The sequence below is a fragment of the Equus caballus genome, chromosome 1 (assembly GCF_041296265.1).
Source record: "Equus caballus isolate H_3958 breed thoroughbred chromosome 1, TB-T2T, whole genome shotgun sequence".
Classification (NCBI taxonomy): Eukaryota; Metazoa; Chordata; class Mammalia; order Perissodactyla; family Equidae; genus Equus; species Equus caballus.
The window spans coordinates 162,256,354-162,266,754 of record NC_091684.1 but is presented as its reverse complement, the minus strand read 5'-3'; positions in this window follow the sequence as shown (position 1 = coordinate 162,266,754).

The window sequence follows — 10,401 nt, the reverse complement described above, 5'->3', positions numbered from 1 at the left end:
AAAAGACTGGCAATAGTTGTTAGCTCAGGTGCCAATCTTTAAAAAAAAAGTTAAAAAATATTTTGAAAAGGATTATTACTAAACATGAGAAGAAAGTTTAACACCAATGAGAAAAGTATCAACTATTCAACAGAAAGGAAAGTTAAAGCTATGACAAGAAAATTGCATTGCAGACCACAAATGGCTAATAAGCCATCAAAATATGCTTAACTCCATTCATAGTTAAAGAAATGCAAATATGATCTTGTACGCATAGGTAGCAAAGATTTTAAAAATATGTATTGGTTGGCAAATTTAAAATTATTGGTTGGCAAAATAAAATTATATTGGCAAGCCTATAGAAAAATGGGAATTCTCAAATACCATTAGCAATGCAAATTTTTGGAGGATGACATCTGTTAAGCTTTAAGTATGCATATTATCTAGCCATTCTAAAATTTTAGGAATTTTGTAAAGATAAATATGCAATGATGTTCACTGTGGTATTATTTTTAAATTGAAAGGAACAAAAGTAAAAGAACAGCTGCAACAGAGGGAAAGCAACCTCAGTGGGCTTCCAAAGGCGACGGACAAGGTCAACTCATAGCAGCATATTCACGTGATGGCACATTGCACCAGGGGTAAAAATAATAAAGAAAATCACAGCGTGCTAGCACCAAAAAATCCATAAAGCGTTGGTAATGGAAAATTTTTCCAGAAAAGTTTTTATAGTGTGCTTGGATCTGTATTAAAAACTCTGGAATATTGTAAATATAGAGAAAATATCCTGGAACAATGGAATACTCCGCGAATGATCAATAAGGCAGTCTGCAGGCAAAAGGGAAAGGAGGTCATTTTTTTACTTTACTTTTACTTTATTTTCACTTTATATTGCTTCTCAATTCTTATTTTTTCCAATGACCATTTATTACATTACTTTATTTTTTAAAAAAGCTTTTTAAAAATCTCAGTGAAGAGCTGTGAAATGCAAAATTAGACCAAATTTTATTTGGTAGATCTTACTTGGCAGTCCTCACTCTCCCCAGCATTGAGCACAATGATCGGCAGAGAGCAGATATGCAAGCAATATTCGGATTAGATGATAAATGAACCAATGAGGCATTGAAACCTGACATATTCAACCATGTATTTATTTTTGTAATATTAAAGCCATTTCGCTGTTATTAAAGAAATCCAACTCTTGCATAAAATAACATAGAACACATCTCATTTATCCTTATTTATATTTTACAGGGTGGCTTTCAAACCCAAGATTGTGTGTACTCATTTTTAAAAAATTTTTTTACTCTCTGTGGGTTCCCCTGTCCACAAACCCATGTTAGATGTACACCAGAAACCCTGGGAAATAGGTCCCTGGTTAAAGAAAAGCTCTCAGGAAACGTTTAGAGAGAAGTAGCTCAGGAGACAGAATAGCATTCGAGAAAAATTGCTCGTTTCCATTTTAGAAGTATGCAGAGACAGAGAATGTGGCCAGGAACACATTCCACCTCTTCCGCTGTCATTGTTTTTTGCAGGAGGCAATTGTAATTCATTCGATGGAAATAAACATAATAAAGAGCATCCTGGCTTCAGTGTCTACCAAAATCAGAAAACAAGTCTGACTGTGACATCAGTCTCTAGAGGAAGCCAACCAGTTTCTTGTTTGCTTTGGTCTGACACATGCCTGTGGTGATTAACTCTGGGCCCCCCAGTCTCTTCGGGGCACTAGACTTTGGCCCTTCCTCACCTGTAAACAGATTCAGGATGTGTCTTGAAGTTTGGCCAAGAACATCTGACTTCGAGTGAGACATACTCCTCTAAATACACAGAGTGCACACTGGGGAGGGCAGCTCAAGGGAAAGGGAGAGGAGAGAAGTCAGGAGGGGACTCTGACATCCATTTGCTTATAACAAATTCCATCAGATGCCAATATTCATGTGCAACTCAGAAGGGGAAAATTAAGAAGACACCCATGAAAGACATTAGTCTTCTACATTATAAACAGCTTTGGAAAATCGGAAGTACTGTTACCGAAACCGAAGTGGGTTCCCTCCTGGCGAGTTAAATCAGACTCTCCACCAGAAGTAGTCATGTCACAGACTAAGGTATATTTGCAGCAAATAGGAGACCATGAGGAAGCATTTCTAAAGTCATGGCGTCCCCAAACAAAGGGAAGCTAGGATATCTTACTTCAGATGGGGAATGAATATTCAAAAGGAAGAGGTGGGTATTCGCTTGCGCAGGCTCAGTTGGATAACATGCTTCCACAAACAGTGCAGGTTATGGTAATAAGGCCTAAGCTCCTCCTGGAGAGATCTTAGCATTAAAAATAAGGCAAAGGTCATAGGTGGAGCTCTGAGGTGAGGCTCAGTCTGGTTCCGGGTGGTTGGTGATTGCATCTCCTTAACATAACAAAAGGAAAAAAAACAATTTGGAAAATCAGTTAAATGCTTCCAAACCCACCCTTTAGTTCCTCAGGGCAATTAGATGGTGACATTATTACCAAATGCCAAGTGAGAAAAAGGGAAAACAGTGTAAAAGGAATGAGCTCTTTAGTGCAATAGAGGATGTCTTAGACTGTGTGAGTTACATAACGCAGAGATGGGGCAGCAGCTTCAGTAAAGGATACCTTTGAAGAGAGCTGATAACAGGTCTACATGTGTGTATTCCAATAGATGTCTCAAAGCATCTTTTTGTGCCCCTGTCTTTTTACCTACAAGAAGAGCATCAATACATTTCCATTTAAAATGGAAACCCTATTGATTATAATTTTTTTCCCAGCCACTGGCCAGGCCACTTGGTAAAAGGATAAGTAGGTAATTATATTAACAGACATTGTGGCTCTATCTTCTTTTTTAAAAAATCATACTTTTAAAAGAGGAAAATTATTGTCATCCTGGAAAGCGGTTCCAGGAGAAAAGGGAGAGAAGCTATGAGGGCACATGTCCATTACTTTTTCCAGAAGCAAGGTGATGTCCCATTTGTGTCCAAGAATGGAATATCTCTAATATATAATAGAAGCCAAAAATTCAATCAGAAAGTTTAATCTTTGACATTAGTAACTGACTGATGGCCTTTTTCTGAATTGATTGAAATGACCACGTGGCATGGTATTGGGCATCAAGTAAATTCTTCTCTAGATATATGAAAATCAGTTAGCAGCATTGTTTAGGTGCTGATTGATCTGGCAATTTATGTGCTATTCGGATATTTACTCTCATGAAGAGGACTTATTACTGTAAGTTAAAAACTTGACTGCTGGAAGAGATACCTATCCAACTTATTTCACAGATAAGGAACTAGAAGTCATGTGACACTGGGTAAGAGATAAACCAGAATAATGATCTTCCAACCCAGCCCAGTGTGTTTTCCATTACACTCAACCAAGGGAACTATCGATGCCATGAACCTGAGCCATCGTGTCCAGGGGTAAACTTTTAAACCTAGGTTCATCTTTTCCATGCCAACTGGTATGTGTGGCTAGAAAATATTCTAAGACATTCATTCCTGTTTTTCTTTCTCTGTATTTATACCTTTCCCCTAGTCAATTCAAGAGCAGACTGTGTTTCAGTGTCTCAGGGAGATATGTGACCTAGCAGAAGTCAAAGTAGCATGAATAACTTCCTGAATTATGTCTTCAAAAGCCCAAGCTCATTGAGAAGGAGAGAGTTTGATTTAAAGAAAAAAAAAAGCATAGAGTCTTGCAAAAACCAGATAGGCCAGAGGAGTTTTACCCCTAAACTAAAAGAGGGAAACTCCCCTGCTGAGGACAGGTTGCAGGACTCAGGCTTGTTTATGGCAATATTCCAGAACTGACTTCCAGTTGTCTCTAGGGGGATAAGTCAATGGCCATGGGGATCTCCTGCCTTGAGGAGCATTCCTGTGTGCTGAGTGGCTGAGTGTGGCAAGGAACAACAAAAAGCCACTGGAGCCCAAGGGTCACATTGATAGGGAGAATACTCAGAGTGGCAGCAAGATGATGCAGATCACTCCTCCCCATTTCCCTGATGGCTCGATGCCATTTGGTACTGATGATTTTGGAACACTGACATGACCCAGTGGGAGAGGTGACGAAGACTCTCTCCATGACCAAACTCTAGTCAGGCCCCTCTGAAGCCCCTTGCCCAGGCTTCAACCTTGGCCTGTAAAAACTGCAGACTTTCAACACAACTGATTTTGTCTACACCCCTCCACACCCCACAAACATACACACTAAGAGATATGAACAAACACTAGCAGAGTTTCTAACAGCTCCAGGTTTGGGGCTTGGTAAAAAGGATAGGGGGGATTTGAGTTATTTCTAGAGTCCCATTTCTGTTCTTGTAAAAACTAGATTTGTAAGACAAGTACAGTTGTTTTTAATTCCTCAGAAAATTGGGTTGTAACCTGAATGATAACAAGATATCCATACATTATCCTCAGCTTGCTTCCTCATATCAGGAAGCATATCTTCAACTATGATGGACATCCAAAGATTTCTATGTTCTAGATTGAGAGCTGTGTGTCTTTGGAATGTTGCAGTAAATCCTTCCATAAAGCCTTCAGAATGTTGTTCTTTCCCTCTGGCTACATACTTTCATGTTACCTTGGGGGAGAAAGCCTAAAAAGATGTTCCTGTCAGGCTTTGAAGAACAGCTTCCAATTTGGCCAACTGCTGACTATAGGGCTACTTTTAAAAAAATCCTTTCAAATATCTCATCAGATTTCAGCCTGGACAAACCGTAAATATTCCTGACAGTATTGAAAAACCCATGGACACAAAAGGGGTCTCCAAAAAACAGTGCAAAACATACTCCTCTCCCAAGATCCAGAGACACTTCCAAAGATAACCAAAAGAAAGAAAGACTTAGACAACTGCTCGGAGAGCTGGCAACAGTTGGTAGGACCCTGGCTGCAAGTGGAGTGCAGCCCACGTTTTTGTCCTGCCATATTTTTGGGGTCCCCAACTTGATAGTTGCCAAGTCAAGTTCTCCAAACACAAAATGAGATAAAGAAGAGGGCAACAGCTGTCTCTGCAAGAGAAAGGATAGATAACTGATGTTTTTTCATGCCAATCTGACCTTGGAAAGGAGAAGACAATGTGAAATTTTACCTTCCTCTCTCCACAGATGGAGATCTGTGAGAGATGACCTTGGTAAAAATTCTTACCCTTTGCCAGTTTCTGCCAGTTTTCCTAGGATGCCGTCTGCAGGCTTTGGAGAGAGTGGGGTGTCCAAGCAGTTCTCATTCTGGTCACCAGAAACTGTAGAGGAGGAAAAATCCTTTTCCCTCTGCCCTTCATAGTGAGTGCCTGACTGAGACCTCTTTTTCTCTAGGGTACTTCGTAAATGGATCAGATTATCTAAGATGGTTAAAGGCTCCCCACTGTGGCCACTGTAAATCAAGATGATCTTTGGTAAAGTTAAGCTACTTGTTCAGCCTTAAAACAAAATTTTATTCGCCTGAGGTCTCACACTGGACGCAGTCCAGTTTAAGTCAGACCCACTCCAAGCCCGCACTCTGTCAGGTTTCTAAGTCAGACTCAGTCCAGTTTCTAAGTTGGAGCCAGTCTGACCCTGAATCCAGTCCTACCTCAGAACCAGTCTGGTTTCTAAGTCAAAACCAGTCCAGTTCTGGCCAGTTTCCAGACCCAGTCTGGAAAAAGAAATGCTCAAATAAAGTCAGAAAGCACATAATGCAAAAGCTGAGGAGCAGGGATCCAGGATCCAAGGATTTACCCACGCCGTCCAGAGGCAGTGAGCTCAAGGGGTACCCACACCTGCTTACTTCTTCCTCCCGGGGAGCCATCAAGGATCTCTTTTGGTTTCCTCTTCTGATGCTAGAACTATTAAAAGATAAACTGAAGCATATTAAAAATTTTAAGCAAAAATTGATTTGAATTGAGCAGTGCCAAAAGAGAAGTGTTTAGGAACACTCCTAGTATCAGGCGTTATCTTTAAGCCTTTAATCTATTTCAAGTTAATTTTTGTGAGTGGTGCAGGCTATGGGTCAAACTTCATTTTTCTACATGTAGTTATCCAGTTTACCCAACACCACTTATTGAAGAGACTTATTCCTCTCATTGTGTAGATTAAAAACGGAAGTCTTAGAGAAGATCAATTACTTACCTAAGGTGATGGAGCCTGTAAGAAATCCCTGTTTTTTTTGCAGTAAACCACACAGACCTAAGACCTGTATATATGTGTGCCTTCCATTCCCAAGATGACTATGTGGGGTCTTCAAGGGTCTCCTGGGAATGTACTTAATAACTAGTTCTTCCATTATTCTTCCACCATTGAACTTGAAGAAGAGGTGACTGGGAGAAAAAGGCAAAGTAAAGGATGAGAAGGTAGAGATGAGGCAGGAATTTTAGACATGGAGAACAAAGGAAAGAACAAGAGTGAAAAAGTGGATTATTCTCTAATTAGTCACATGGGAGAGAAGATTGTAGTGTCTAGGCTGAGAGCAGAAACAAGTCCATTCTTATAAGTGCAGCTAGTCTACAGGTCCTTTCTCCCACTGAATTGATGGGGGAAAGAGTCACACCCCTAGACATATTACTGGAGTGGTCAAAGATGTCTTAATCAGCACAGACTAAATAGTATTCCATTGTATGTATATAGAATTTGCTTACAAATTTGTTTACATTTATTACATACATTATATGTATTTATTTATCCATTTCTTTGTCCATGGATATTGGGTTGTTCCTGCCTTTTGGCTATTGGGAATAATGGTGCTATGAACATGAGTGGACAAATATCTGAGTCCCTGCTTTCAATGCTGTTGAGTATATACTCAGAAGGGAAATTGCTAGATCAAATGGTAATTCTATGTTTACCTTTTTGGGGGAACTGCCACACTGTTTTCTACAGTGGCTGTACCATTTTATATTCCCACCAGGAATGCATAAGGGATTCCAGTTTCTCCACATCCTCATCAGTGCTTTTTTATTTTCCATTTTTTGTACTAGCCATCCTAACAGATGTGAAGTGGTATTTCACTGTGGTTTTGATTTGCATCTTCCAAATGATTCGTGATGTTGAATGACATTCATTCACTCTTGGATAGCTATTAAGTTGAAAGCAGACCACTTCAGCTCAGAATCTAGCTCTAACCACTTATTTCCTCTGTGACCTTGTGCAGGTCTTTACATCTCTCTAAGCCTCAATTTCCTCATCTGGAAAATAGAGAAAATACATGACTGACTTAATCAGGACTTGGTGAGGATTAAATTAAATAATTCACATAAAAAGCTAGCACAGTACCTGAAACATGTGAGGGTTCGTGAAGAGGTAGCTTCTATTCTTGACCCTGTCATTCTTGCCGTTGTTACCATTATTATCCTTAGCTTAGAAGTTATCCCAAGTTTTTTTCAGCAAGAATACATATAATACTCTAATTTTGTGTGAGCTCTTTTAGGAAAACCATTGGCTTCCTAAATGCTAAAGCACAGGTATACATTATGAATACCACATCAATTGATAGACTTTGAGCCTAGAAATTTTTCTGAATGGTGAGAATATTAAGTAATTATGAACAAAATTAGTCCCATAAAAGTTCCATTAAACACTTGTAAGTTTGCAAAGAAATAAACTACCTGAAAGAACTAAAGAGCTAAAATTAAATTTTTCCTGTTCCTGAGTACAGCCAGATGGAGAGAAAGAAAAGTGGGTAAGGATGGAGTAGATTGTGCATATCTGCTGCCATCTTTGAATCATGAGGCAATTGGATGTGTTCATGATAGAAACTCCTCTTTCTTCAGCCAAAACCAAGTTGGTAAATGCAAGTGCCTGAAACCACACTCTGGACACAGCCTGTGACACAATCTGGACAGAGCCAGGGCTGAGATCAGACTTGGAAAGGGCCCTTCTATCCCTCTGAAAAATGTCTGTGCTAGTAGGGAGCGCACCACCACGTCCCCCGGTCTTCCATGGGACCTTCAAGACCAGAGAGACCAAGTGGGTCTGTGGGCACATTGTTTTAGAAGACCACAGAGGGTCTTCTAGAAGCCATATGAAAAACAGGGTCACACACACAAAAAAAGCAAAAACCAAAACACATGCTGATAAGCCTCTCTGAAGGGAATACTCAAGAGCTCAGTTGTAGCTCTCACACACATCGACATGCATTCTTCTTAAAAATGAGTCTGTACGTGTCTACTTGATTTGTACTGGGATTCCAAATTCATATATGCTTACCATTAGCTGTAGGTAGTTAAATGGAGCACTATTGATATTGTAGCTATAGTTATCTAAATGTCATTTTGTGGATGGATCGGAGAGAATCACACTTTTCACCCTTGCCCACAAAAGAGCTTTCCAAATGTGCATGTAAAAACTTTCAAGTCAAAAACTCCAAGAATGATTTAAACGCTAGTTTAAATTGTTTTCAGACAGTATGCAGACTCCCAAGGTGAATAATCTGAAGCTTTCATTCTGACATGCTTCTTCAGCTGTCCGTCTTAGAACCTCAGGCTTTGAAGGACCCCCTTTACGAGTTGGCATTCCTGTGAACTCTAGCCCTGGAAGGGAAGGGCAGGAGAAGACTCTGAGCTTAGAGGAAAATAATGATGCAAAGTTTCTTGCTTCATAGGACAAGGCATTTGTAATTCTTTTGAGCTCTTATACCACATATCAAATTTCCCTGAAACCGGATGCTCAAGAAGGAAGGGAAAAGAACTGACATTTACTGAGCTGATACTCTGTCATGCATTATCTCAAGCAAACTTCATGGCAATTTATATAACTCAGAGGAGATGAAAAATCAGAGGGATAAAGTAGCTTGCTCAAGATTACAGAGTCAGTAAGCCCAAATCTTTCTCCCTCTAAATCCTGTGCATACTGCTTTATACCTGAAAATATCTTCCCTGTAGTTTTTGTTTCTAAATGGTGGATGTAGAAACGTCTCTGTTTGTCTCAGCTTTCTTAGGTTAAGACAGCACCCAACTAATAGATGACCTCATTCCTCATGCACCAGGAGGGCTGCCAGGGCAGCTGGAACAGTGAGAGTGAGGACAAGGCTATTTCCTTGATCATACTAAAACCTGCTCAACAGGACATCTCGGAAAAGAGAAAAACATCCTGATTTCCGCAAAATAGTCAATGATGGCATAAGATAAAGGCAAACATTTGGATTGGCACGAACCATTGACATGAAGCCTGATGAACAGGGCCATCAGACAGAGGGAAGAACTACTTTCATAATCACTTGCAGAGTGAAAGCATGGTGAAGGGAATGATTTGTAGCTCAGTTATATTTTTGCATGCTTTGTCTCTCTTTGTGCCCACATGGATCCATTGGTCTTTGCTTGGCATTGGTCTAAATCCTCTATCTCCCCTTTAATTCCTACAGTCAATCATGGGTTGATAGAGGTGGGCTCCTCCAAAGGCACTTGGGCTTTCCCCACAATCACCTTTGACTCCACATGCTCCAGCAGGTGTACTCACCACAAGCACAGAAGACTCCAAAGGATGCAGAGAGCTCTAGAGCCTTCCACACTTTGCAGAGCACAAAGACACCACAAGAAATGGCTCAATTTATACATTTTCACAACATGTTCTTTCCAAAAAAGGATCTTATTCAGGAGATCTTTTCATTTGTCACCATATTGTTTAATAAGATCGACAGGAACGGCTGCTACCATGATTTTATAAATGAAGATTTCAAGAAACGGCAGTAATAATGATAGCAGCAATTGTTTCTTTTTATAGCCCTTTCTAGGCTGTGAATTCTAGGCCCTCTGATGTTTAGCATTCAGCCCTTACTTAAGGTTGTCTTAGATGCCTGTGATTTAGAGTCCCAGTAGGGGTATCTTCCATTAAAATTAACTCACATCTAAAGTCCCTCAGACTTTAGATTAGTAATAAAATGCTGTCCTTAGCCCCTGTGAGTGAGGCTTCTTTTATTCCCTGGGGAGGTTTTTGAGGAAGGGTCTTGACAAGAGTATTCTTCTCTAAGATGATCATCCTAAGACTTGGAGTAGAAGAGGAAATGAAATCCCAAGTTGTTTTGTCCGTCTGCTAGTCCCCTCCTCTTGGCTCATCACAGTTGTCTATATCTCCCCAATTTGTTCATGCACAGCACCAGGAAAATTGATTTTCCCTGGGCCTGTAAACATAAGGAAAGTTACCTCTCGCCTTCCCTTGGCAATCACCCTTCCTCCGGGAAGAACTTCCTGTGCTGCCCGGATGGGGATAGGCGAGCTTCCCCTGGACCCTAATAACAGCCTGAATATATTTCTATGATGTCATTTGTTGAACTATTATGTATTAATTTATCATAAATTATAGAAGCTTTTCATTAATATCCAAAGTGTGCTTATATGATGGGCTTCATTTGATACACCGTCTCCTTCTATTGTTTGTGGGTTTAGCTAAGAGTTTCACACAAGGTACTTTTACCTCATTTAAATTTTTGAAAATGTTATGTCCCTGGTTGATG